General features: G+C 33.1%; 1 protein-coding gene across 5 annotated transcripts in view; it reads left to right on the top strand.

Annotated features, from left to right (window-relative positions):
* The first annotated feature begins 630 nt into the window (after positions 1–630).
* Positions 631–24,314, top strand: part of TFPI (tissue factor pathway inhibitor) — an 84,510-nt gene continuing 60,826 nt past the window's right edge. For 2 of the 5 annotated variants that reach the window (XM_027588239.1, XM_027588240.2), the window contains exon 1: positions 22,771–22,932. The gene's annotated coding sequence lies outside the window, so the exon portion shown is untranslated. Of the gene's footprint in view, positions 728–22,766; positions 22,933–24,314 lie in introns of those variants that run through there. The other 3 variants (XM_027588236.1, XM_027588238.2, XM_027588235.2) reach the window with 3 other exon arrangements.

The raw sequence follows: 24,314 nt of genomic DNA, 5'->3' as shown, positions 1-24,314 counted from the left end.
CCCGCTGAGCAGAGAGCCCAATGTAGGGCTCGATCCCAGAGCCCTGGGATCATGACCTGAGCCAAAGGCAGATGCTTAACGACTGAGCCACCCAGGCACCTCGCATTATTCATAATTCTGATTGAATATATGGGGCAGAGAATATTGAATGAAATGGTGAATGTGTAGGTATATTGCAAAATTGCAAAAATTAAATCGGGTGTTGCATGTATTTGGGATGTGGAGGACTTCACAATCATGCTACTTTGTTCTGTGTCCTTGAGTAATTCAATATTTTTACTGTAATTTACAGTTCCTAAAAACATTGTGGGAAAAGTTAATACAATGGATAAAAAAATCACAACTTGATGCAATCATGATGAGATGAAAAAAAAATGGAATGCTCACCATGAAACTAATGGGTACATACAAAATGTTACATCAGTTACAAAAATATAAGGGAGATATAATTTGATAATAGTTCACACTGAAAAGTAAATGTTAAGAGATTCTTAGCTGACCACAAGTTTAATATAGCCTATTCATAACAAGGGTTTTTATTTAATCTGCCTTATTTTTTTAATTTCTATTTTTCTTCTGTTTTTATTATTTATTTATTTATTTTTTAAAACAAAGGGAGGAAATAAGCCAACTGGTGAACTCCAGCTGATTAGACTGCGTCTGGTGTTCAGTTCTTGCTGCCTTATTTTAAGAGAGCCATTGACAAGTTAAAGCATCTTGAGAAGAGGTAAGGTGTGGATTACAAATAGTACACTTTAACTTTGAAAAAATTCTCTTGACAAACATATTAACCATTCCTCAGATCAGAAGCCTTATTCAACTTTTCTTCTGTTGATGGATGGTCTCATTGTTCCAGTTTTTTGGTTTTACTTTGAAATCATGCTACCTGCAACAAACATCTTTGTATGTGTATTTAATTACTATTGCTTTAATTTTTACATGATATTCTACAGAAACATTTTTTAAAATAGAAATGCTGGGTTAAAGATTATTTTTTTGTTTGCTTAATAGATATTACAATTTACTTTTCAAAAAATTGTAGCAAATCATGTAAGAAAATGAGAGTCTCATTTTCCCTATTGTGTCATAGCACTAGATATTATCAAGTTTGGTAAATCTGAAGACAAAAGTATTATTTAATTATTGCTTTAACTTGCATTCTTATGAGGTTGAAAATATTCCTAGAGATTTTGTTATTGTTTTATTTCTTCTGTGCCTTGCCTACTATATTAGGGTAATCTAGGATATGCTCTGGTAATGTATTAACACAGAAACTTTGATGGCTTAATGCAAGAGAATTTTATTTCTCAATCATGTTACATGCCCAAAGTGGATTAGCAGTAAACTTAGACCTGCAGTCACTAAGGGACTTAGACTGAAAAAGGCTCTACAGTGTTGTATCTGAACCACCTATAGTATTTGGTCTAAGAGAATTTCCAAAAACTCAAAGAATTATAGAGGAGACATATCAGCTCTTCCCAGCCTTAGCTTTCAAATAGTATCTATGACTTCTTATGCTAACTAGTTTTATGGTACCAATCTGTTAGTAAGTCTGGGAAATATAAGGGAGCTATATTTGGTGAATATTTGATGCTATTAACCATGTCTGCAACAACGGCCATTTTTCTAGCTTGATATTTGTCTTTTCTTAAATCAATTTATCAGAAATATTTGTAGGAGATATTAATTTTGTATAATTATGTTATAAAGATAAATTTGTTTAGCCTTTATTATTATTTGCCATCAGCTGTTTTGTGGTATCTTTTGACATACAATAAAAATGTATACTTAAATATATCCCTTTTATACTTTTATCCCTTTTATATTTTCTGAATACCTCCTGTGCTCGGTAAGATCTATAGCACTTCATTTTTCTATTATTTTTGTAGAATATTTATTCATTTGCTTTACACTTAAATATTTACTTCATTGACATTGATTTTTAAATGATGAAGTAAAAATCTGGCTTTTCTTCTGCCAGATGATTAATAAATGCACGGCAACATTTTTAAATAAGCAATTTCCCACTGAATTAAAATGTTTCCTTTATAGCACTATATTAAATTCCTTTATAGGCTTTTTATATATTCCACTATTTACTGGGCACCTTAATGAGACAATACACTTCCTTTTGCATATGATGTTTTCATACTCAATTTTAATATCTAGTAAGGCAAGAACAGAACCTGCTCTTTCAGTTCTTCTTCATAATTTTGCTAGATATAATTCTTCTGAATTACAAAATCCTATTTAAAATCTAAAGTAAAATCAAATTACTATGGAATTGCTTGAAATTATTAATTTTGCAATCACTTCTATTTAGCTACATGGTTTCTCCATTTTGTGCAGGTCTTGTTTAACATCCATCAATAATACACTGAAAACAAATTATACAGATTTTCCATTTTTGCCATTAAATTTCTTTATGGTATTCCGTCGTTTACTAATTATGTGTTTATTATTTACTACCATATCAGTATTTTTATTTCCATTTCTTAATGGTAATTTTTAATAGAGATAAAATGCTACACTGATTTTTTTGTGTGTATTAACCTAAACAATCAACAAATCTCCTTATTGATGTACTTGCAGTTTCTTCAGTTTTCTAGGTAGGCACTCCAGTTACCTACACCTAAGAGTAAGTTTCTCTCTCTATTTTAATGCATATACAAATTGGGTTTTATTTATTTTTTTGTCTTCTTGCATTATTTAGAAGAACAGCACTCTCCAACAGAACTTTCAGTGATAATGGAAATGTTTTAAATCTTCACTAACCAATGGGTAGGTGCTAGGCCCACATGGCTAGTCCAACTGTGGAATTGACTTTTAAATTTCATTTAATCATAAATCATTTAAATTAAATTTTCACATATGAAAAATGGCTACTGTGTTGGACAGTGCAGATCTAAAGTACCAAAAAGAATATTGAAAAAGATCATGATAATGGACATTCCCGTCTTTTCATTATTTTTAATTATCTCAGCATTTCACTATTTTATGTGTTGTTTGCTGGTTTATCTGTGTATATGTGTGTGTATGAATATTCTTCATTGTTTTTAAACAGTTTCTGTACATTCCTCTTTCCTTACTAATGTCTAGAAATTTAATTCAGATTGGATGCAGAATTTAAGCAAATATTTTTGGCATATGGTTTTTCTTTTTTAATGTGTATTTGTAATTGCTTAAGATTGGTACCCTAATTCTGAACAAAACTAACATTTCTGCCTAAATCCTTTCTGTTTCTGGTGTTATTCTTTTCACACTATGAGAAATTGTATTTCTAATCAATGTATTTAGAAAAATAATAGTGCTAAATGAATTATCCTAGAGCTTCCTAATGTGTTATACTATTAAGGTTATGATAAATGATACAATGACTTAAGAAACATTCCATTTTTCTATGCTCTAGAAGATTTCATATTACATAAAGCTTTAAGGATTTTTTTTAATAAAGCTTTAATGTTTATTTTTTGAAAAGTAATAAAGCTTTAATGTTTAAACAGAGCTCAGTTAGTAAACAATAAGAGACCTGTTTTTGCATTTGTGATTAAAAATTAAAACACTGAAACAGTATGAACTGGGAAGAATAATATTTTTTAGTGAGTGAAAATTTTATTCCATGCATGAAAGTTTTTACTAAATTTAAATAATGGGGCACCTGGGTGGTGCAGTTAAACATCTGATTCTTGGTTTTGATTCAGGTTGTGATCTCAGGGTCTCTCAGTGTCGTGGGATCCAGCCCTGTGTCAGGCTCTACGCTGAGTGCGGAGTCTATTTGAGATTCTCTCTCCCTCTCCCTCTGCCCCTCCTGCTCATGTTCTCTCTCTCTCTCTCTTTCTCTAAAATAAATAAATCTTAAAAAAATAAATTTAAATAATATCTTTAAAACTAAAATATATTCCTCTTTTTGACTTCTAATTGATTACTGAGAAATTAAAGAACAGATCAAGAAAATAAAACATTACATCAGAGTTACAGTGTAGTAGTTACTTAAATTGCAGTTCTTTTGCAGAACTTCCAGTAGTATTAAAACTCACTTATTATTGGACACTTATTTACATAAAACTTATTTTATAAGATTTGTAACATTTGTACATTGTACATTTGTAACAATGTAACAAAGGATGACAGATCAAACTTAAGTAAATATAAAAACTATTGTAAAAATATTGGTTCTTTTCCTTCTATAGAAATCTGGAGAAACTTGTAATCATTTGCAATATTTTTGTGTAACCAGCAACTGGTTCATAATTACTCTAAATTTCAGAAAGAAAATTGAATGTGACACTTGTACCAACATGAAACAATTAAAATCGGTTTTTACTTGAAATGTTTCGTTTCTAACCATGGTCTTATCAGAGAGAAGCGGGAAAGCTCTTATTTGTAGGTAAAATAAACATTAGAAAGCCAGTGAGCTGAAAGTTCCTTTTTTATGTTGTTTTCCATAGATTAAGTCTCGAGAGTCTTAAGTCCTTCTTTTCCAGTCTTCTCATACCTGGGAGAGGTTGGGTCCACTGTAGCCTCCTCAAAGTTAATTCCGTCACTCCCCACGAAACCTCTCTCCTCTCAGCAATCCAGTAGAGCTCAACAAGGAAGCGTTTAAAGCAAAACCAAAAAGCCCACACTGGAAAGCAATCACGGCAATGTCTGAATCTGTTTTTGAACATCCAATATCCCCAATGTTATGTATAATTTAGCTTCATGGTCATTTAAAAAATAATTTTGTCATATTTTGCTGAGAACCTAAACTGCTCCAGAAAAATTCAGGTTATTAATGAAAAAAAATTTGTCAGAGAGGGAGATGTTAAAAAATAATCTACTCTGGGTGTCACATACTAGGTAGACCACTGGAATGATTATTTTAGATTATGAAATCTTGTACTGCACTTAGAACATAGTAAGTGTTTAATAGACATTTGTAAAGTTACTGCACCAAATATTTACATAGGGAGTGACATGATCAGAGTTTTGTTTGTAAAGGATCACATTGATATCAATCTGGAAACTAAATTACTGGAAACTAACCCTTAGTCAGAGAGACAACTATGGCAATAATTGAATAAGAAATGAAGAACCAAGGTGGTAGCTTAGGGGATGGAAGAGATGGAAAAGATCAAAATACTGTTTAGGAGCTACCATCCACAAGACATTAAGAGAGACAGAGGAGTTAAGAAACTTCTAGGGTATCAAGAAGGATAGATTTAGGAAATCAATGATACAATCCAGCTTTATACATGTTCCTCTTTCTTTGGTCATCCACTGATTGCTGATCTTTCCCTAGTTTTTACACATTTGTTTCTTCTAATCTAAAGACTGCACCTCAGTTATCACTCTCACATCCTTGTTAGCAGATACAACAAATATGTATGAATCCCAAATATTTTTCTGTTTCTAATACTTCTCTTCTAAACATGAATGTTATATATATAATTACCTACTGGATATATCTGCTTGGGTATTCTGGGGACGTTTCTCTAACAATTTGCCAGCAACAGTAGTAAATTATGTTGTCCTAATAAAGTCAATACATTATGACAATTTTATGAAATAAAATGCCTTTATAAAATAAAAGGGTGACAGAAAGTTTGCAGGTAGGATAACAACTGTCATTTGGAATACCGGGCAAATGCAAATGTACACACTCTAAAAAGATATGTAATCCAAGACAGGATTATCACAAGTAATCTCACTGTGAAGCTAAAAACATTTTCAAAATTATTAGCATCATAAGCAACCCTTCACATATGTAGCCAACAGGATGATTAGAGTCCCCCAAACCTCAGAAAATAGAAAAAAAATACCAAAGAAATAAAAGGACCAGAAAATAAGTATGTGTAAAATCATTAAATAAAAAAACAAGAAACTAAAAGCATAAAACAAAAAACTATGTATTTTTTCAAAAAACACTTGGCTGTGGGGTGGGCACTTGGCTGGCTCAGTCCGAAGAGCATGCGACTCTTGATCTTGGGGTTATGAGTTGGAACCTCATGTTGGACGTAGAGATTACTTAAAAATAAAATCTTTTTAAAAATAAAATAAAATAAAAAGCAACTGGATAAATTATTTGTGTAAAAATCATACATAGCATTGTACAACATCGTAAATGGAGGGGCCCCTGCGTGGCTCAGTCGGTTAAGCATCAGCCTTCCACTCAGGTCATGATCCCAGGGTCCTGAGATGGAGTCCTGCATTGGGCTCCCTGCTTGGCGGGGAGTCTGCTTCTCCCTCTCCCTTTGCCCCTCCCCTGCGTGTACGCTCTCTCTCTCAAATAAATAAATAAAATATTTTTAAAATAAATAAATAAATAAATAAATAGGAGAAATTCATCCCAACTTCAGGCTATTGACTATTTCTAAAGAGGAAGAGAGACAGTGGAATGGACCGGAGTTAAGGTTGTTTCAGACAGTAAAATGAATTTGGGTCCTTATTGATTATGAGTGATAAACGCTGTCCACAAAGCATTAATAAAACAAGTAGCATGGGAAATGTTTCAAAATGGAAAACAGCCCCCTAACACAGGTGGCATAAAGGAATGTTAAAACTCACTGAAAATAATTTCCATGCTTAGTGACATGTAGGTAATGATGCCTGAAATATCACACAAAGTAAATGCATATCAGTTGTCATCCATTTTTGTGAAAGGAAAGGTACACTCGCTGACTTTCAGATAAACATGAAAAATCTAGGTTGCTCTTGTCATTTATGCATTTCATTACTTACTTTGCAAGAGAAAGAAAACCAAGTATTGTTATGCTTTCATTGTTTAGTCTGACTTTGGTTTTAATGAATGTCACCTGGATTCTGAATGACTTCCACATCAAAAGAGAGAAAAATGACTGTGGTCAAAAAAGTGGAAATACTCTTCTCAGTCCAGGTGAGTTTTTGGCAGGCACCCCACTTTCTAAGCTCTCTAATGAATCATTACTATAGGGATCTGACACAATCCTAATAGAACTCAGAAAAAGAAAATCATGCCATGAAAATACCCTCTTCTGAATTGGCTTTGCTGTTAAGGGAATTGAACTTGCAAGTATAGTACTTTTAATTAGCCTTGCTTTGCTGTGCGTGCAAAATGGACAACACCTGTTTATCACTATGTTTCCATAGGGATATAGAGGATGTGGTTTTGTGATTGCTTATTACATGTTGAGATATCAATTAATCAACCATATTCTGCTGACTTTCTAGAATGTCTGTCTAGCCTGAAACAAAACTCAATTTGTATTTTCCTTGTTTCTTCTTTTAATTCTACTCATTAAATTTTGGGAATACTGTTGGTTGCATTGACATTTTCCTATTATTCTTCTGCTTCCTTTTGCTCCCTAAACATTTTCCCCAAGGCCAGACCTTTTCTTCAAGTCTTCTGATAAATCTCTCTACAATGATGACTTCATCCTACGAAAACCATGTTAACTCAGCCAAAATTTGCCATGTCAATGAAGAAAATTGAGAGAGTTTGTGTGTGCTATCACATGGGCAAGAGCTATGACATACGCCTGAATATGTGCCCTGAACGCTTTGAAGAAAAATGTTAAGTTCCAAGAAGGCAGGAATGTTTATCTGGTTTGTTTATTGCTTATAGTCCCAGTAGTGCCACGTAGTAGGTGGTCAATAAATACTTGATAAATGGATTATTCAGAAAACACCTCTGTATAAGGTGAAGTGGAAAGCAGCAAGGCATTAATGATGACCATATGTTGTTAATTAAATTAGCACATTATTGCATAAAATATTCCTATCTGAGACAAATACACTTCATAAAGATGAAATTGTAAAATATGTTGTAAATCTATCATTTTTATATGGCTGAAAGTTGACAAAATACCAAGACATCTCAATTGAATTTTTATTCTGCATATTTGGGTATTTGGTTAATTGGCCAGTGATGTTTTGGATGAATAACAAACTAAATACATACATGATTCATAAGTATTTATATTTATATTCCATGCCATTGATCTTTCTTGCCTTCATTTCAACAAAGTTAATAATTATGTTATAATCAAGATATTGGTATAATTTTGTTCTTCTTTAAGTGTATGCAATTTGAAATATTTTGTCAAATTAAAATTAAATGAAATCTGAACATTTAAAAATTTCATATTTTCAAAAAGTCTTTTCTTCTAGAGCATTGAAAATATTAAAATGTTGCAAAGTGAAAAATTTTAATGAGTATCAAAATTTAAAAACATTTACATGACTGAAATTTTAATATGATTTTTGAAAATATGACAGTCTTACTAAATGTTTTAAGAAAAAACTGTCAGCAGTTCTGGTTCATCTAGTTGCCAATGAAAATATTATTTTATGCTTCACGTGTTACCTATAGTCTTACTTATTAACAAATTTCAGACCTATCTAAATTATTTAATATACCAAACTATTCCTCACAGTCATGTGTAACTGTGCAAATACCCCACTAATCTGTGTGTCCCTCCGGAAATGGGAGCTGGAATCAAATGAGAGGCCAGGAAACCAATACTCAGTACTACTGTGAAAATAATACTTACATATGGAGATCTATTCCATTCCTTCCATGTGAGAGAAAGGATTTGACAAAGTAATCATTTTGATTTTATATCTTAGCTGAGCACTTCTGCCACTCAAATCCTCTCAGTGCACAGAGCAGAAATATGGGGTAGCTTACAATGGAGAGGTCTGCAGGTAGTACCTCGATTAAATGATCAAAGTGACTATCCATCATCAGTAATGAGACAAATCAAAATCACCTGCCCCCTGCTAGAATGAAATCAGAACAGAACAGCCTCACTTATGTTAACAGTCCAAGAATGCACAACTTAAATTAATAATGAGGAAATATCAGCAAACCTAATTAAGGACATTCAAAACTTGCCTTAATTCTCAAAGTGTCAATAAAAGTCCGCGGCATTAAAAAAAATACTTTATATCTTTATGTGATAATATGGAATTAGCTCTAAGATATAGGTTTTAAATTTTTTTTAAAAGATGGAGCACAGGACTTCAATTTTGAAAAAAAAAAAACTATATACACATACAAATAATTTCCAGAATGACGAAGAGTTAATAGTACCCACCTCCGGAAGTGGAATCAGGTGGAGAGTGGGAGAAAGATGTTTATTTTCTATTTCCCACTTTTCTGTACTTTGTGATTTATTTTTCACCCGAACAGATATTTTATTTTTTAAAAAGATTTTATTTATTCATTTAAGACACAGAGATACAGAGAGAGAGCATGAGCAGGGGGAGAGGCAGAGGGAGAGGGAGAGGGAGAAGCAGGCTCCTCGCTGAGCCAGGAGCCCGATGTAGGGCTCCATCCCAGGACCCTAGAATCATGACCTGAGCCAAAGGCAGACACTTAACCATCTGAGCCACCCAGGCGCCCCTGGACATTTTATTTTTAAAAAAATTTAATAACTGTAAAAAATTCTTTGGCTATTGTAAATTTTGTTTCTGAGTCTCAGAAAATGGAAAATATTGTCAGGGAAAAAATATTGTTTTAAATTTAGTCAACACAAAACTCATCATAATACTGACCATGATACATGAGGTGTCTTTCTGTCCTTAATCATTAGCTAGCTATGGCTGTTAGGCAAGACTCTTCAATTCTTTTAGATTTAATTATTCATCTTTGTAGATGAGCTTTATAGGTGAAATTTCTTGTAATTCTCACCTTAAATACTCTTAAACAATTAAGACATTTAACATTGTTGTCAACAGAGGGCAGTAATTAACCACAAATAGCCCCCATGTTTTCCATGAGCCAGAAATAAATCCTATTCATAGAATTTGAAGGACGATGGTATACAGAATATCACAGTTTTCTCACTATTTTTGGAAAATTTTGATTCTATTCCAGTTTTCTCCCATTCAAATAAAGACTCCAAGCAAACACTGCTTTTTCCCAAATTCAATCTTCATTAGGAAGATGAGACATAAAAGAGGGCAGAACATAAAATGAGTTTTGTGATGACAAGACAAAGCCTTGTTGATGGGAATCAATGTCATTTGCTCTGCCTTCTAATCACTTGCATGGTGGATGTTGTTACAGTAGTGCCCACGGGAAAGATCACAAATGAGGGATTACTGGAGATTTGGTTTTGTAAGTGCTAAACTCTGGTCAATTGAATTAAGCTTTCTGATGTTCATATTCCTTCAATTTTAAAATAGTAAAAAATGGCTACTTTAAAGGATTGTTTAAGGATTAAAATAATTATTTGTAAAAGGTATAGCAGATTACAAGGCATATATATACTAGGTGCTCAATAATTTTTATTAATACCATCATTATTATTACTGTTGTTATATTATCATACAGATTTCCTTGTTTTAGTACAATGCAATAGAGAAAATATTGCATTTTATCCTTAAACATGTATATGTACGTATATATATACACACCTATAATATGTATATATTCCTTTAACAAATAATAACTAATATTTTGTTTTCTTGAGCCAAATTTTGGCAATTTGGCACGTTTTAATAATTAAAAATAAACGTCCATTTACCTTTTACCTCAATTTTAAGATTTTTAAAAGGGAAAATCTGGGATATGAAGTTTGAACTCTTATAAATCAAAAAATATGCACACCAAATATGTAAAAAATGAGCAAAGAATACAAATAACACTTCACGAAAGAAAAATGAAAATGTTTAATAAGAAAATGAACAGCTTCCTTGTTCCTCAGTGGGCTGCAAATTAAAATTTTTGTATGTTTTGCCTGTAAAACTGAGAACAAAACCTTTAAAAGTATCGTTGAGGGAGTTGTTAGATAGGTACTATCATAAGCGCTGAAGTCAGCGGGTTAAACACTGATTTAAAAATTTTAACCAGAAAATTCCATTCTAAAAGTTTTAAGAAATTAATCAAGATGTGAAATGAATAAAAATTTGTTTTTACATTTCAGATATTGTAATTAGTGAAAACCTCTACAAGAAAAACTAACACAATTTTGTATAAATTAAAGAAATAGAATTTTACATGAAGCTCTTGGAATAATTTTTTTCTAAGCAGCTTTAAAAGGAGATATTTTATAAGGTGAGACATTCGTTTGTTCTCTGTAATCATCATTACATCATTAGTGACATTCAGTTTATTGCTCTAAAATGAAGGTTTCAAGAAGACAAGGGTTTTACTTGCCTCGTTCTTTAGCGTTTCCTTAAATCCTAGAACAGAGACTGTTCTATGGTTAATACTCAGTAAATATGTCCATGTTGTATATTTATATGCTGTCTTATTTTGCACTTTGAAATTTTTCCTAAGAAATTTGTGAGAATATTTTAACAAACATATGTAAACTTATGAGAAATAACTTTTAAATTTCTAAAACAAAGTTTATCTATTAGCAATATTTTTATGATTCTTACAAAAAATCTCATCAAATTCTGCCTGCCAACCATTCTTGTTTGGGTAGCTGTGTCCTATATCATCAGACAAAGGGAGATAGATAATCATAAATCCACCTTAGTGAGCCATTTTTCTTCAGAATTCCAAATGACACTGAGCAGCATGGTTTTTTTGGTTTCTTTTAGAAAAGATTAGTGAAAACATAAATATATACTTAACAAAGAGATAAAAATAAAAATATTTTTATTTTAAACAAAATACATGTTTTGAATGAAAAGTTATTACCCATATAGTTATTTCATATAAGATACTTAGAAATTTAAGTGATCAGGATCAAATAAAAATAACAAAGTACACTCAATTTCTTTTTAACCCATTACATGGTACCACTTAAAACTTTTTTGAGATAATTGTCATAAACACAACTTTTAGACTCTAATACAATACAGATACACTCTAATGCACCTATGCACACATTACATATAGCAGTTAGACTAACTTTTACTCAGAAGAACTTGAACTCTGGTCTATGTCTTATTTTTAAATAGACTTACCAAACTTTTGTACATTTCCTCCTCTATTTAAAGCTCAACAACCCTATTCTGCCTTTATAACTTTTACTGATACTGTAATAACTAGAAGGAATATTATCAGATAAGCATCTCCATAGTTTTAAATTCCCTCCGGTCACATTCCAAGAGAAGAATCTCAGTTCCTGGGAGATAAATCTTCTACTAATGTCAAAGTACTACTGGAAGATGTAGCCATTTGCCTAATAAGATACAGAGGTCCATGGATCTATGGCAACAACCTGGCTGACTTCATGAAGAAAACAGGCCTAATTCCTTTGACATAAAATCCATAATTGGTATCAATATGATGTCAGGGACTATAGGCTTTCTAGAATATATTTCCTGTGGAATTTAGATCTTTTACATTCATTTAAAAGTTGAAGCTTTCTAATAGGACATTGGTTTACTAAATAATGAAACATTTGTAATTAAATAGCATGAACTATTAAAATAATGTATTAGAAGACAATATACTGTGAAAAAAGATGTTAAATGATTAAAAACAGACTACATATGGATAGACACAATGTAATCTCATTTGGAAAACACAAACATATAATGTACATGCACCTATATAGAGCTATCTATGAGAATATATAGAATAATTTTTGTAATGCCTATAGTTGGACAATATATATGAGTAATGTTTTATTTGAGTTTGGTCTTTTCTATACTTTTCCTACGTTTTATAAATAACAGATACTTTTATTTAATCAGTTATTTTATTTTACCAATATTTCATTTTATTTGAAATAAAAATCAATTGAAAGAATGCCCACTTTCCATATCTAGACGAACTTTGCAGAGAAGCCATCTGACAGGCCCAAAACTTGCAGAGTAGAATTTCAGAGGAAGAACGTGGGATATGCCATCAGTCAGTGTAGGACCAGGCAGCTGGACAGAACACCCGAATGAGATTAGGTTTGCAGAATTGGGCTCATGGGAGAACAATGGTTCTAACTCCAAGTAGATTTTCCCTCTAGGGGATATTAGATATGTCTGGAGGGGCACTTGGGTGGCTCAGTGGGTTAAGCATCCAATTCTTGATTTCAGGTCAGGTCATGAGATCAAGCCCTGCTCTGGGCTCTACACTGTACAAGGCCCCTGCTTAAGATTCCCTGTCTCCCTCGCCCCCGCCCTACCCCTCTCTCACTGTCTTAAAAAAAATGTCTGGAGACCTTTTTAGTTATCACCATTAAGGGGGAGTTTGCTACTGGCATCTGATATATAAAAGCCAGTGATGTTGCTACAATGCACAGGAAAGCCCACTGCAACAAAGAATTGTCTGTCCCAAAATGTCAAGAGCGGAAAGGTTGAGGAATCTAGGATAAATATATAATTTAACTGCTGAGAAGGCCAATAAATTGGAGAAAGTTGTAATAAGTCAGTTATGTTATTACCTGCTTTGCAGAAACCCAACCTTTCTCAAAATGAAATTCTGTTCTTATCTGAAAGAATGAGTGAAGAGTCTAAGGACCTGGGTCTTCCTCAAGTTAGTTGATCTTTGTGTGGAGAGCTGCGGTTAGAGTCAGAGAAAGAATGAGGATGGTTGGCTGTTCTCTTGTGCTCTGAAGTGCGGGGCAAGATCACACTATCTAGTCAGCCAGGCTCTCTGAGGGCAGGGTCTATCAAGAGATTATGTGCTTCTTCTTGTGCTGCATTATATCTGTTCCAAGATTTATACTTGATGTTGCAAGACTTAAAGTGGTATCAAGATTACATATCAAGAATGCTATTTCAGCTTTCCATTTATTAGTCAGACAGTTCACATTCAACTAAGCTGATGCTTCTGTTTATAAAGAGTAAGTAGCCCTACCCCCGAAAGAACTTTATTTATTCATTTTTCTCACAATAAAAGCAAAATAGAGGCAAAAAAGAAACCCTCTCTGACAGTAAAATTCTAAAGGTATTTGTGCATGGGACAGACAGCCAAAGAGAGTGCTATGTTCAAATTCATACAGTCTGCCAAGTCTTGTCACGTCCTTCGTGAGAAAGGCTCCTTAAAAAGAAAAATCAGTACATTTAGAAGAGGGGTGCTTTTATTAGTTCTATGTAGTTATTACATTAGCACTTATCGATTATCCATTCTGTGAAACTGGTAGTGAAGTTAGCCAGGAAACATTTTTGCCTTTCATGAAAATTGACTTTGAAAATTATAAAAGAGAACAGCCTCATACAAAAGTAAAAGACTCCCTATTCTTTTAGTCACATTGTAATAAAAATGGCCAAATAGAATAATGTTTCAAGAACTTACTCTTTTTTTAATGTTGCCTTGATGCCGTATTTTTTGCTTTCATTTAGGCAGATTTTAGAATTTCAAAAATTAAACATTTTGGGGACAATGAACAGTGGAAATGTTCTCTCTCTAGTCTTTTGTTGTTATATGTTATAATTGATTTTTAGCTTAAATATTCATAATCAAGGAAAAGTATAAGAAAAAATATCAAGAATCCAAGTAATGACCATCTACAATTAATAAATGCTAACATTATCATATTTTCTATATATTTTCTATTTTGCTGCATAGTATTTTATATAAAATATAGTATTACGCAGTATTGTTATGTAAAAGATATAAAATGTTACAAATACAGTTGAAGGCTGTACTATATTTTATAGCTTTTCCCAGTTGTATTTTTCTTCTTTCCTTTCCAGAACAACCAACTAACATAAATGCATGTCCTTTCACTACATATATATCTTTACTTAATATACAGTATCACTTTTGTGTGTTTCCAAAGTTAGGTAAATGATGTTCTTGATTTTTGCATTTCTTTTTAAGATTTCAAGGTAATCTTTACACCCAGTGTGGAACTCGAACTTACAACACCAAGACCTGGAGTCAAAGGCTCTACTGACTGAGCCAGCCAGGCGCCCCACGTTTTTTACTTAGTGATTTATTTTTGAGTTCTGAACATGTTCACAGATATTCATGAATACCTACTTTTCCAAATAATATTCTATCAAATGATTACCACAATGAATTTATCTATTCCATGTTGATTGGTTTTTTTAATTGTTTTTAATTTTACATTTTTATAAAAAATATTGCACTTGATATCATTGTAAATATCTACTGATGCACAAAGCAGTGTGTAATTTTTTTGCATAAGAGATGTAGAATTTCTCTATTTCTAGATTATATATAATTTAGAAATTGCTAGATGTGGCTTTAAGAAAATTTTTTTCTATTTTACTAACAAGGACAATAAGTATTTATTTTTATGGCTATGGAAACGTATAAGAAAGGTAACACAATGTCTAAAAGAGAGAGGTTAGTGTGACCTAATAGTTAAATTGTATTCTCAGAATTCAAACTATCTGGATTCAAATCCCACTTTCATTTATTAGCTCTTTGAATTTGCACAAGTGAATGAGCCATTTATCTTTATCTCCAAATGGGAAAATAACATTACCCATTTCATGATGGTTTCTTAACTATAACACATGGAGAATAATGTCTGGCAGCAAGTAAGCCTTAAGTAAACACTAATTCTTGTTGTTATGTTTGTTATTTATATTATTGTTTTTATATGTGTAGCTATATTAACCTTACTGTTAATCAAGGAGTAAGAGGGCTCAAGGGTTTTGAATACTGGAGGTGATTTTCCTGTCTTTTAGTCCAGTTCTCTCATCCAATGTCAGGATGTCTTTGGAAGAGCTTCCACATATCACTTTCCCTCCTTTATTACTTCAAGGAATGGACATACTCCTTATCACAGAACGGCTCATTCTATCTTTTTAAACTACAATTGGCAGGAAAGTTATCCTAATTTTAAGCTAAAAATATGTGTTCCCAATATCTTCATCCACCTAATTATATTCTCTCTGGAGCAGTATAGATTAAATTTACTGTCGTTTCTACACAATCATCTCCTGAATACTTTAAGATAATATATACTATGACTCCCCACAATTTGAGTTTCTCTTCTAAAAATTAAATATCCTAGGTCTCATCAATATTTTTTTAGACGTGCGTATTTTTAAGATATATCAATGTGTATGCCTTAAAAAACTAGGTTTTATCTCACTACTCTGAACACACTCTGCTTTGGCAATTGCTCTCTAAAATTTGGTCCAGATATGAGAGCAAAATACTGCAAAGTGAAGTGGGCATGTTACTTTCTTTATGCTAGATGATATAGATCAATTATTGTGACCTAAGATGGTATGATGCTTTTTTTAACAGATGTGTCACTTCCATGGGACTTATTTCACAGAAGTAGATGTATAACAAATCCTATACTCATGAATGAGAAGCAAAGGAATTTACCTCTTTATTCATGTGTTAGTGATACAGATATACATTCCAGATTCTCACGGAAGGAGTTAGACAAACTAAATGAGATTAGGAAAGAAACATATTAATGAAAGTGAAGATTCTAAGTAATCTCACCATGCTATCTAATAGAATATCTGATTCTAGAGATCTAGAAAGAAAAAACTAGGAATTCAACTTGTTTTAATTTTCCTCTAAGACATTACATTTTAAAAATATCAATAAGTAGCAATAATTATGAAATGCAATGCCTAAGCATAGATGACACAAAAATGTAGCTTTCCCTGTATTCTTAGTTAATATGTTTTGTCTGATAAGGAAAATCATTTGCACAAGATGTCTGCCTGTTAATAATGCAAGTTATGACTGAGAGTCCTGTGAAGATCTCCAGAGAACACTAAATAACCCTCAGCCATGATGAGACCTTCAAGGTCCCACTGTTACCACTACTTCCCAATAATCATTCTCATAAGAAAAGAAAGAATTATACTATTAATAAAAATATGACCTAGATAAAACAAAAGTAACATAATGACTCTAGTTCTCAAGTTTGTATGTAAGCACTTATTTTGATTTCCATGTGAAGATTCAACCTAATTAGAGAACTTGTTTTTCTATAACTTTAGGCAGTTTGTGACCATAAAATTCCTAAAAACCCTTTTGTTACTATTTTATTCCTAAACAAGAGTTTACTTCAAGCTGCAACATATTTCAAATTGATTGGTGTTTAATTTTGTTTATGCTGCTGCTTATCATCAGTAAATTTCCAGAAAACATTCCCCCCAAATTACTTCATATCCTGCAATGAAGTTCATAGGAAAAAAAGAAAAAAGAAAAAAAGAATAGGGTTCAGAGAGACAGAAGGAATGCAGTTCAAGGGTCCAATTTAGTTCAGTATCTATGGTTACATAATATAATAATATGGATGCAGTGAAGATAATATATCTTTGAGGGAAGAAGGTATATAAGTAGAGAGTGTATTATTCATTTCTGCTTAAGTTACGCTTGAGGGCAAACTACCCCCAAAATCTACAGGGTTTTTACCAAGAAAGAGTTTATTTTCAGTCATTTTTTGTGGGTCATCTGTGTTAGTACTCCGTTTCTTCTTTCTTATGAATCCACAATAAAGGGTTCAAATGAATAACCCTCACGTGGGACATGAGAGTCATCTGGTCAGAGAAAATGAAAAAAAAAATTATAGAACCAGAAAATTCATAAACTTCCCATAAAGCTTATAAAAATCTGTTTAGCTGTTGCTTATTTGTTTTTTGTCTGCTCATTCTATTAGCCGAGGCTAGCAATATAGCAAAACTTGATGTCAATGTGGAGGGAAAATAGACTCTTGTCCCTGGTTAATCAAAGAGGGACCCCAAGGGAGGAGCAGCAAGAATGTTTGAACAAATAATATAATCTACCACAGAGAAAAGTAGAAAAAGAAGTTAAGTATTCCCTTTCTCCCTGACATATATTTAGTTCCCTGCTTCCCTATGAGAAGAATTGCTTTTGAAATTGTTTTTTTTTTAAATCTTTTTGGAAATTAAGAAAATTGAGATACTTAATGGATAAAACAAAACAAATTCTTCACATTAGTAAAAATATGGGCTTCATAGCTAAATTTGTTTTGTTCATAATGAAATAGAGGCAGTTTTGCACCCATGTCGGTACGTGTCATACCTATTACACAGTTTCTATGAATACAATTTGATAAAATTTAGATATCATTCTTTTTTACATTTGAAATCTGAAAACATATAGGGTTTCCATTTGTTGATCAGTTTTCAGAAATCCACTTTCGGGAAAGTGAACTACAAGCAGTACATGGTTTAGATTCTGGAAAAAGGATGAAGGCTGAGATGAAGAAAGAAGCTCAAGCACTCATCCCTCACCTAATCCAATTAAAGATCTGTGTAGTCACACTGTGTGATAAGTAATTGGCTGAAATATAAAGCAATAGAATATCTAATCTTTCACATACTTCAGAGTAGACAGAAATGCATGAAATGAGTGTTCTATGTGATAAAATTTGATTTTAAGATGTTTATAAAAACTTCTGCATAATTTGGTTTCTAACATCCTGTCTAATTTTGTGGTTTTCTATGTGGCAACAATGTGTACTCTTGAAATAACCAAACTCATAGTAAAAGCCTGAAATGTTATTTGAATTGTATCAGAGTTGGAAGAAAAAAATTAACAGGGAATGGTAAAGAATGAAAAGGAAAGTACCTAGTATTAGGTAGGTACTTGAAACTTCCAGATACCAATAGATACAAAGAGCTTTAAGACACAAGGGCAAATAGTTGAATTGCTGGTGAGAAAAAAAATTTTTATCCAACTAATTTCGACTTAGACTTGTACACAGTGGAATGCAAACTGGTGGTAAAACCATAAGAAGGCGCTCAGGCAAAGCTCAGGGAAGAGAAAAGCTGAGTCCACTGAGCCATTAGTGACAGACTGTCTTAACAATAATTTTCCATCATGTCCCCAGGCTCTCTTCAGGACAAGAATATGCCAGTTTGTGTAAGTTATATGGAAACAAAATGGTAAAAAGTTTTCATTGATGCTAAGTGCAGCATAAATATGAAATTGATGATCTCTAGGAAATTTATTTCAGCTCTGCTGTCGCTCTTTCAGATAGAGTTCTTTACATAATAAAAAACAGATTTCTTAAATGACTTTAGGGTGTTAAAAAACAAAAATTAACCAAGTAGATATGAAGATCTAATGGGCTTTATCAAGCAATTCATGAATTTGGCAGCATCCCATCTAGAAAATAGAGGAGAGCTCCAAGAAATTGTACGAAATGGAAGGTTTTTATAGGAAGGACGGTGGAACAAGAAAGTTGTTAGCAAATGAAAAGAAAGGATTGTTTCAGGTAAGGTCATCCTTCCTTAGGTTTAAGGGCAGGAGGTCTTATTAGGTGAACTGTCTGCCACTGGGGAATGTGGAGGGCCCCGGTGACAGATCACCTCACTGGTGCTTATCAGGAAGTTCCTGACTAACCGGTTAAGATTTACATTTCTGGGGGGAGGTTGAAATTGCAATTAGTTAGGTACTAAGCCCCAGTTTAGTGACTTGGCCTAAGTGATGCCATTTTGGGCCTGTGGTTTTCTTTTTAACAAGGGGAAAAGGGATTGATACAAGGATATATGTTTCTGAGTACTTAGAAGAACTTGAACTAGACCTAGAAAGGACTTTGCTGTAGAGCTCAGGCATCCTCTCTCACCTCTCCTGCTCCCAGTCTTGCTCTTCTTACTTTCATTCTTTCCCTGACTCCTGGAGGCCTCACGTTCTCTTTCGATTATTCTTTTCACCATTCTCTCTCACCTGGCTTTCTGCACATAATCATCTTGCACACACCACTACAGCTGCCAGACCTTTCTCTCTCTCAGCTTTTTAGTTAAGAGTTTGGCACTTCCTGTATACTTTTTCTATAGCTCTTAGTTCAAGTTCCAAAAAAGAAGCCTGACTGTAGATTAGCCAAAAAATTAATCAGTGTTCATTCCAATGCAAAAACAGGCAACTCTCCTCAACAATCAGAATAAGAAGGGAACACTGAATGTGCTTGAGTGGCAGGGTATGAGGTAATAAGGGATAACAATTATACAGCAACGTTTCATTGTTAAAACTGAAATTTCAACACACAGCAAAGCTTTATTTTGGTGTGAAATACAGAATATGTGTGAGAAAGGAGCACAAAAGAATATTTAAACATCTGTACTTTGAAGTCAGACCACATGATTTGAATCAGAGCTCCACAAACCATACTCACCCTCCCAAACCTGTGAAATGGCCATTGAAAGGGAGTGGAATTTGTCATCCCCAAAATAAGCTTCTTTGGCATAAGGATTATTGAGGCTGTTTTTTTCAGTTTGTTTGTTTCGTTTTTTGGGTTTTTTGTTTTGTTTTGTTTTGTTTTTTGCCATGTTAGAAAGATAGAACATATTTTTTTTAAAGATTTTATTTATTTATTTGAGAGAGAGAGAAAGTGAGAGAGAGCATGAGAGGGGAGAGGGTCAGAGGGAGAAGCAGCCTCCCCACTGAGCAGGGAGCCCGACGTGGGACTCGATCCCGGGACTCCAGGATCATGACCTGAGCAGAAGGCAGTCGCTTAACCAACTGAGCCACCCAGGCGCCCTAGAACATATTTTCTTTAATATTTCCTTGGCCTGATTTATAACTATTTATTTATTTATTTAATTTTATTTAATTTTATTTAATTGACATACAGCTGATAATTTTACCCCAGTTTCAGGTACAACACAGTGATTGATCATTATGCTCACCACTGAGTGCTACCTACCATTTATCACCATACAACACCATTATAACACCATTATATTCCCTATGCTGCACTTTTTATCCCCGACTTATTCATTCCATAACTGAAAGTCTGTATCTCCCACTTAGGGTGATTCTTTTTTTTAAAAAATGACAGACACAGGAAAAGCTTTGAAAGTGGAGAAGTTATCCTTTCTTAAGGGACATGTACATTATGTCTATCCAGGTTTCTACCTCTCTGTAGCAGAAAGAGGAGGATAACTAAATCTCTAGAAATTTTTTTTTTTTTAATCAATGGAGAAGGCAAGGACTTAAATTTGCATAGCAACCTAATCCTTGTTTACTGTCTTTTCCCAATAGCTTCCCATAACTGGCTCACCCACCCCCCCAACATTATCTTTTGTCTTTAGAGATGTTTAAGGTGGTGGCTTGGGCCACTTCAGTTTATTCAGTTTTTCAGTTTTATTCAGTTTTCCTAGGTATCCCCCAGGTATACAGAAGGTATACATGTGATTAAACTTCTGTTTGTTTTTTTCCTGTTAATCTTTTTATTACAGAGTTGTCTCAGCCAAGAACCTAGAAGGGTAGAGGGAAAATTATTTTTTTTTCTCCTATACCATTGGCAGGAAGGAAGAATTTTATTGGTCCTTCAAGGTCCTTCTAGCCGGAATAAAAATTAAATTGACATGAGACAGATTAATGGGAGAAAATCAAATTAATTTTGTACATATGGGTGATCCACAGGCATGGAAATTCCAAAGACAGTCAGGCAAAATGAGGTATATGTGTCATTCTGAACTAGGAGAAGGGAGTAGGAGTCTGGGACTTCAAAAGAAAGGAATGCAATTTACTGGAAGATAAAAAAGAGCAAATGTTTGGTAAACAAATGTTTGCAGGATTATCAGAAACAATGAGACCTAGTAGACTTTGATTCAACAGATCTTGCTAGGGTCTTCTCTACCATGCCTATTCATGTCGTAATGTAGTTATTTCTAGCAATAGCTCTATTCCTGGAGCAGGTCTTCTATCTAAATTCTTTTAGGCGATTGTTTTGGAGGTAAATAGCCTTTTCTGAATCTGCTGGGTTTTGATTGCTTTTAACTAAAAAGTAATCTTCATGCCAAAGTAGGCCATCTTGGGGTGGCCTGCCCTGGGCACACACATCATAGACGACCTTCTTCATAAGCTAATTGTGAGGATTAGATGAGGTAATTTATGTACTAGACACCTAATAGTTATTTGATAAATATTAAAAACACAGAAGAAAAGTTACCCCTTACCCACAGATCGAAGAAATGAAGCAAAAAAAGTTGAAGGCACAAAGACAATCTGAAATGGAAAAAACAAGAAACTGATGGATTTTCTGATCAAATGACTTAAGCCTTCATGGCATAGTAAATTATGACATGCTGGGAAAGCTCTAGTGATCTTAGTCTGATCTAACCATAATTTCATTATGAAAATACTAAAGGTTAACGTAAATGACAGCAGCCTACAGCAGAGCAAACGGACATATTTAAGTATTTACAAATCAGGTGAAATGTTAATATCATCATCATCAAACAATAAGTAGTAACAAATACAGTAATTAACATTTTTTGAAGATTTGCTATGTGTGGCAGCCTGTCTCAAGCACTTTACATACATTATATGTATACATATATTTATATGTATTAATCCATTTACTACTTAACTTATATCAAACTTAGGAATTTTGATTATCATTATTTTAGGGAAAAAGAAACAGAGGCACAGAGTGTTTAAATAATTGACCAAAGTTGCAAAACTAGCAACTAGCTGAGATGCAGGGTTCACAGCCTGACATGCTGCAACAGAAAATGCAGTACATTGCCTCTCTAATCATAGGAAACTTCAGTACCCCCCAGATTTTTTCCTAAGTATACCGATAATGTGGATAAAATAATTTGAAGGAAAAAAAGTTTATTTTATTAAGTAACAGTGTAAAAATACTATATATATATTGCTTGAGAAATATATAACTCTGGGGGAAAAAGTGTTTCGTTTTTTTAACTGATTACAAAAGGAATCCTAGAAAGTAAAAGAAAGAGTTCTTCAAGGGGAGTAATTGTGAATTCTTAGTGTAAGCTGTTTCCTTTGTTTAGTCCATAAAAGAAAAGCCTTTCAAAGAGTTTGGCAAAATTAGCCTAAATACTGTTGGAGTGACCTAAACAGGAAGCCAGTGATCTCTGAAAGCAGCTGTGAGGCTCCCCCTTTGCTCCAATAGACAGGAGCGACTTTGGGCTGTATAATCGTCAAATTCTTACCTCGCCCTTTCACTGCTGGCAGGATCAGATTACATTTCTTTCACTATTCTCCACTCCCCAGTTCCTTGATCTGTTGAAAAGAAGTAGAAAAGATAAATCCTCTCTTCAACGCCTGGAAGGGAAAACAAAATAACTTCAACTCGGCTTTGAAAAAAATCTTTCCAAGAACTTTCTTCAGAGATTTTACTCGTGAGTATTTGGCAATATACTTTCTAGTCCATGAGAAATAACCTTTATTTCTCTTTTCTTGGGAGAAAAGCAGGGTCCTGAGAGGCAAAGCCTGGTAGGGGAGTACCATCGTCATTTAACCTACAATGAAAATTGACCCTTCTCTGTAAACAAAGTAAACTCATATTGCAATGCAAAATTAAGTTCTCAGCACTTTGTTTTCTTAAGCAAATATATATGCAGTATATCTTTATGCTTTTAAATCCTTGAACATTTTTGTCGGAAGTTGGTGAGATGTAGCCTTTCTTACAATTTTCAGCTTGTAGTGGCAATTCTTATTGTATCTGTTTAATTGGAATTTTCTGAAGATTTGGTTTACTTTTAAATATTATTTATTAACACACAAAGAAATATGATCAGGAGACTCTCTAGCATGTTTAAAGAAAGTTTTTTCATTGCTTTTAATTGTTGATAGTTAGAATGAAGTATAAACATTAGAAGTCTTGTAATCTAAATTAAATATTTTATACCTACAGTAACTAATCTGTCTAAGGAAATGCTTTACAAGTCTTTGAAGACCAGAGCTCATATCCTAAGATACTTAAATAAGAATATGTAAGAATAAGAATTGCACTACAGATAGTGCAATTATGTTAATTAAAGCAATAGATCACATACCTACATGATGTACTGTCATGTTCATGTTGGTTGTGAAACGACATTAAAATTTGCTTCTGGTAGTAAATAAAAGCACATAATATAGAAGTACACAACCACAGAACTATAATGAGACAAAGTTATTTTAATTATGGAGAAAGCTCATTTGTTATTACCAAAAAATGAAGGCCAAGAGCAGTGCCATGTAGGAAAAAAAGAAAAGATAAGCAACAGCCACACTGAGTCACAGTGCTCTGGAAATTAGTCACAAAATGACTTTGTAAATTGTGTGATAAACACAAAGGGCAGAACCCAAGCAGGAAACATACAGCCCAGAGAGTCATATTTTATGTGTAAAAGCATAATATTTACGTCAGAAGGGAAACGTGTCAATTTTGAGATATTGCAAAGTTTTTAAACCTAACAAAATCCTTTCCTAAACATTTTTAGATTTTTTTGTAATTCATCAAATCTACTGATAATTATTTCAAGACATATTATTTGTATCTCATCTAATCTTTAAACTAAAAAGTGAATAATGTCTTTGAAAGTGTGTTGGAGTATGCAGTTTAATTCGGAGACTACGGGTTAATAAAAATGATATAAATTATTCATAGGGATCAACAGAGATTAAAAATATTAATGTACATACAGATAATTAACATTATAGACATAAAACCAAAACTTTAAAATACTTTTAACAATTTGAATAGTTATACTGGGAAACCAAATTTGCCTTTAGGTGA

The sequence above is a fragment of the Zalophus californianus genome, chromosome 3 (genome assembly GCF_009762305.2).
Source record: "Zalophus californianus isolate mZalCal1 chromosome 3, mZalCal1.pri.v2, whole genome shotgun sequence".
Classification (NCBI taxonomy): Eukaryota; Metazoa; Chordata; class Mammalia; order Carnivora; family Otariidae; genus Zalophus; species Zalophus californianus.
Note: the sequence above shows the minus strand (reverse complement) of the source record. Positions and strands in the feature narration are given on the sequence as shown.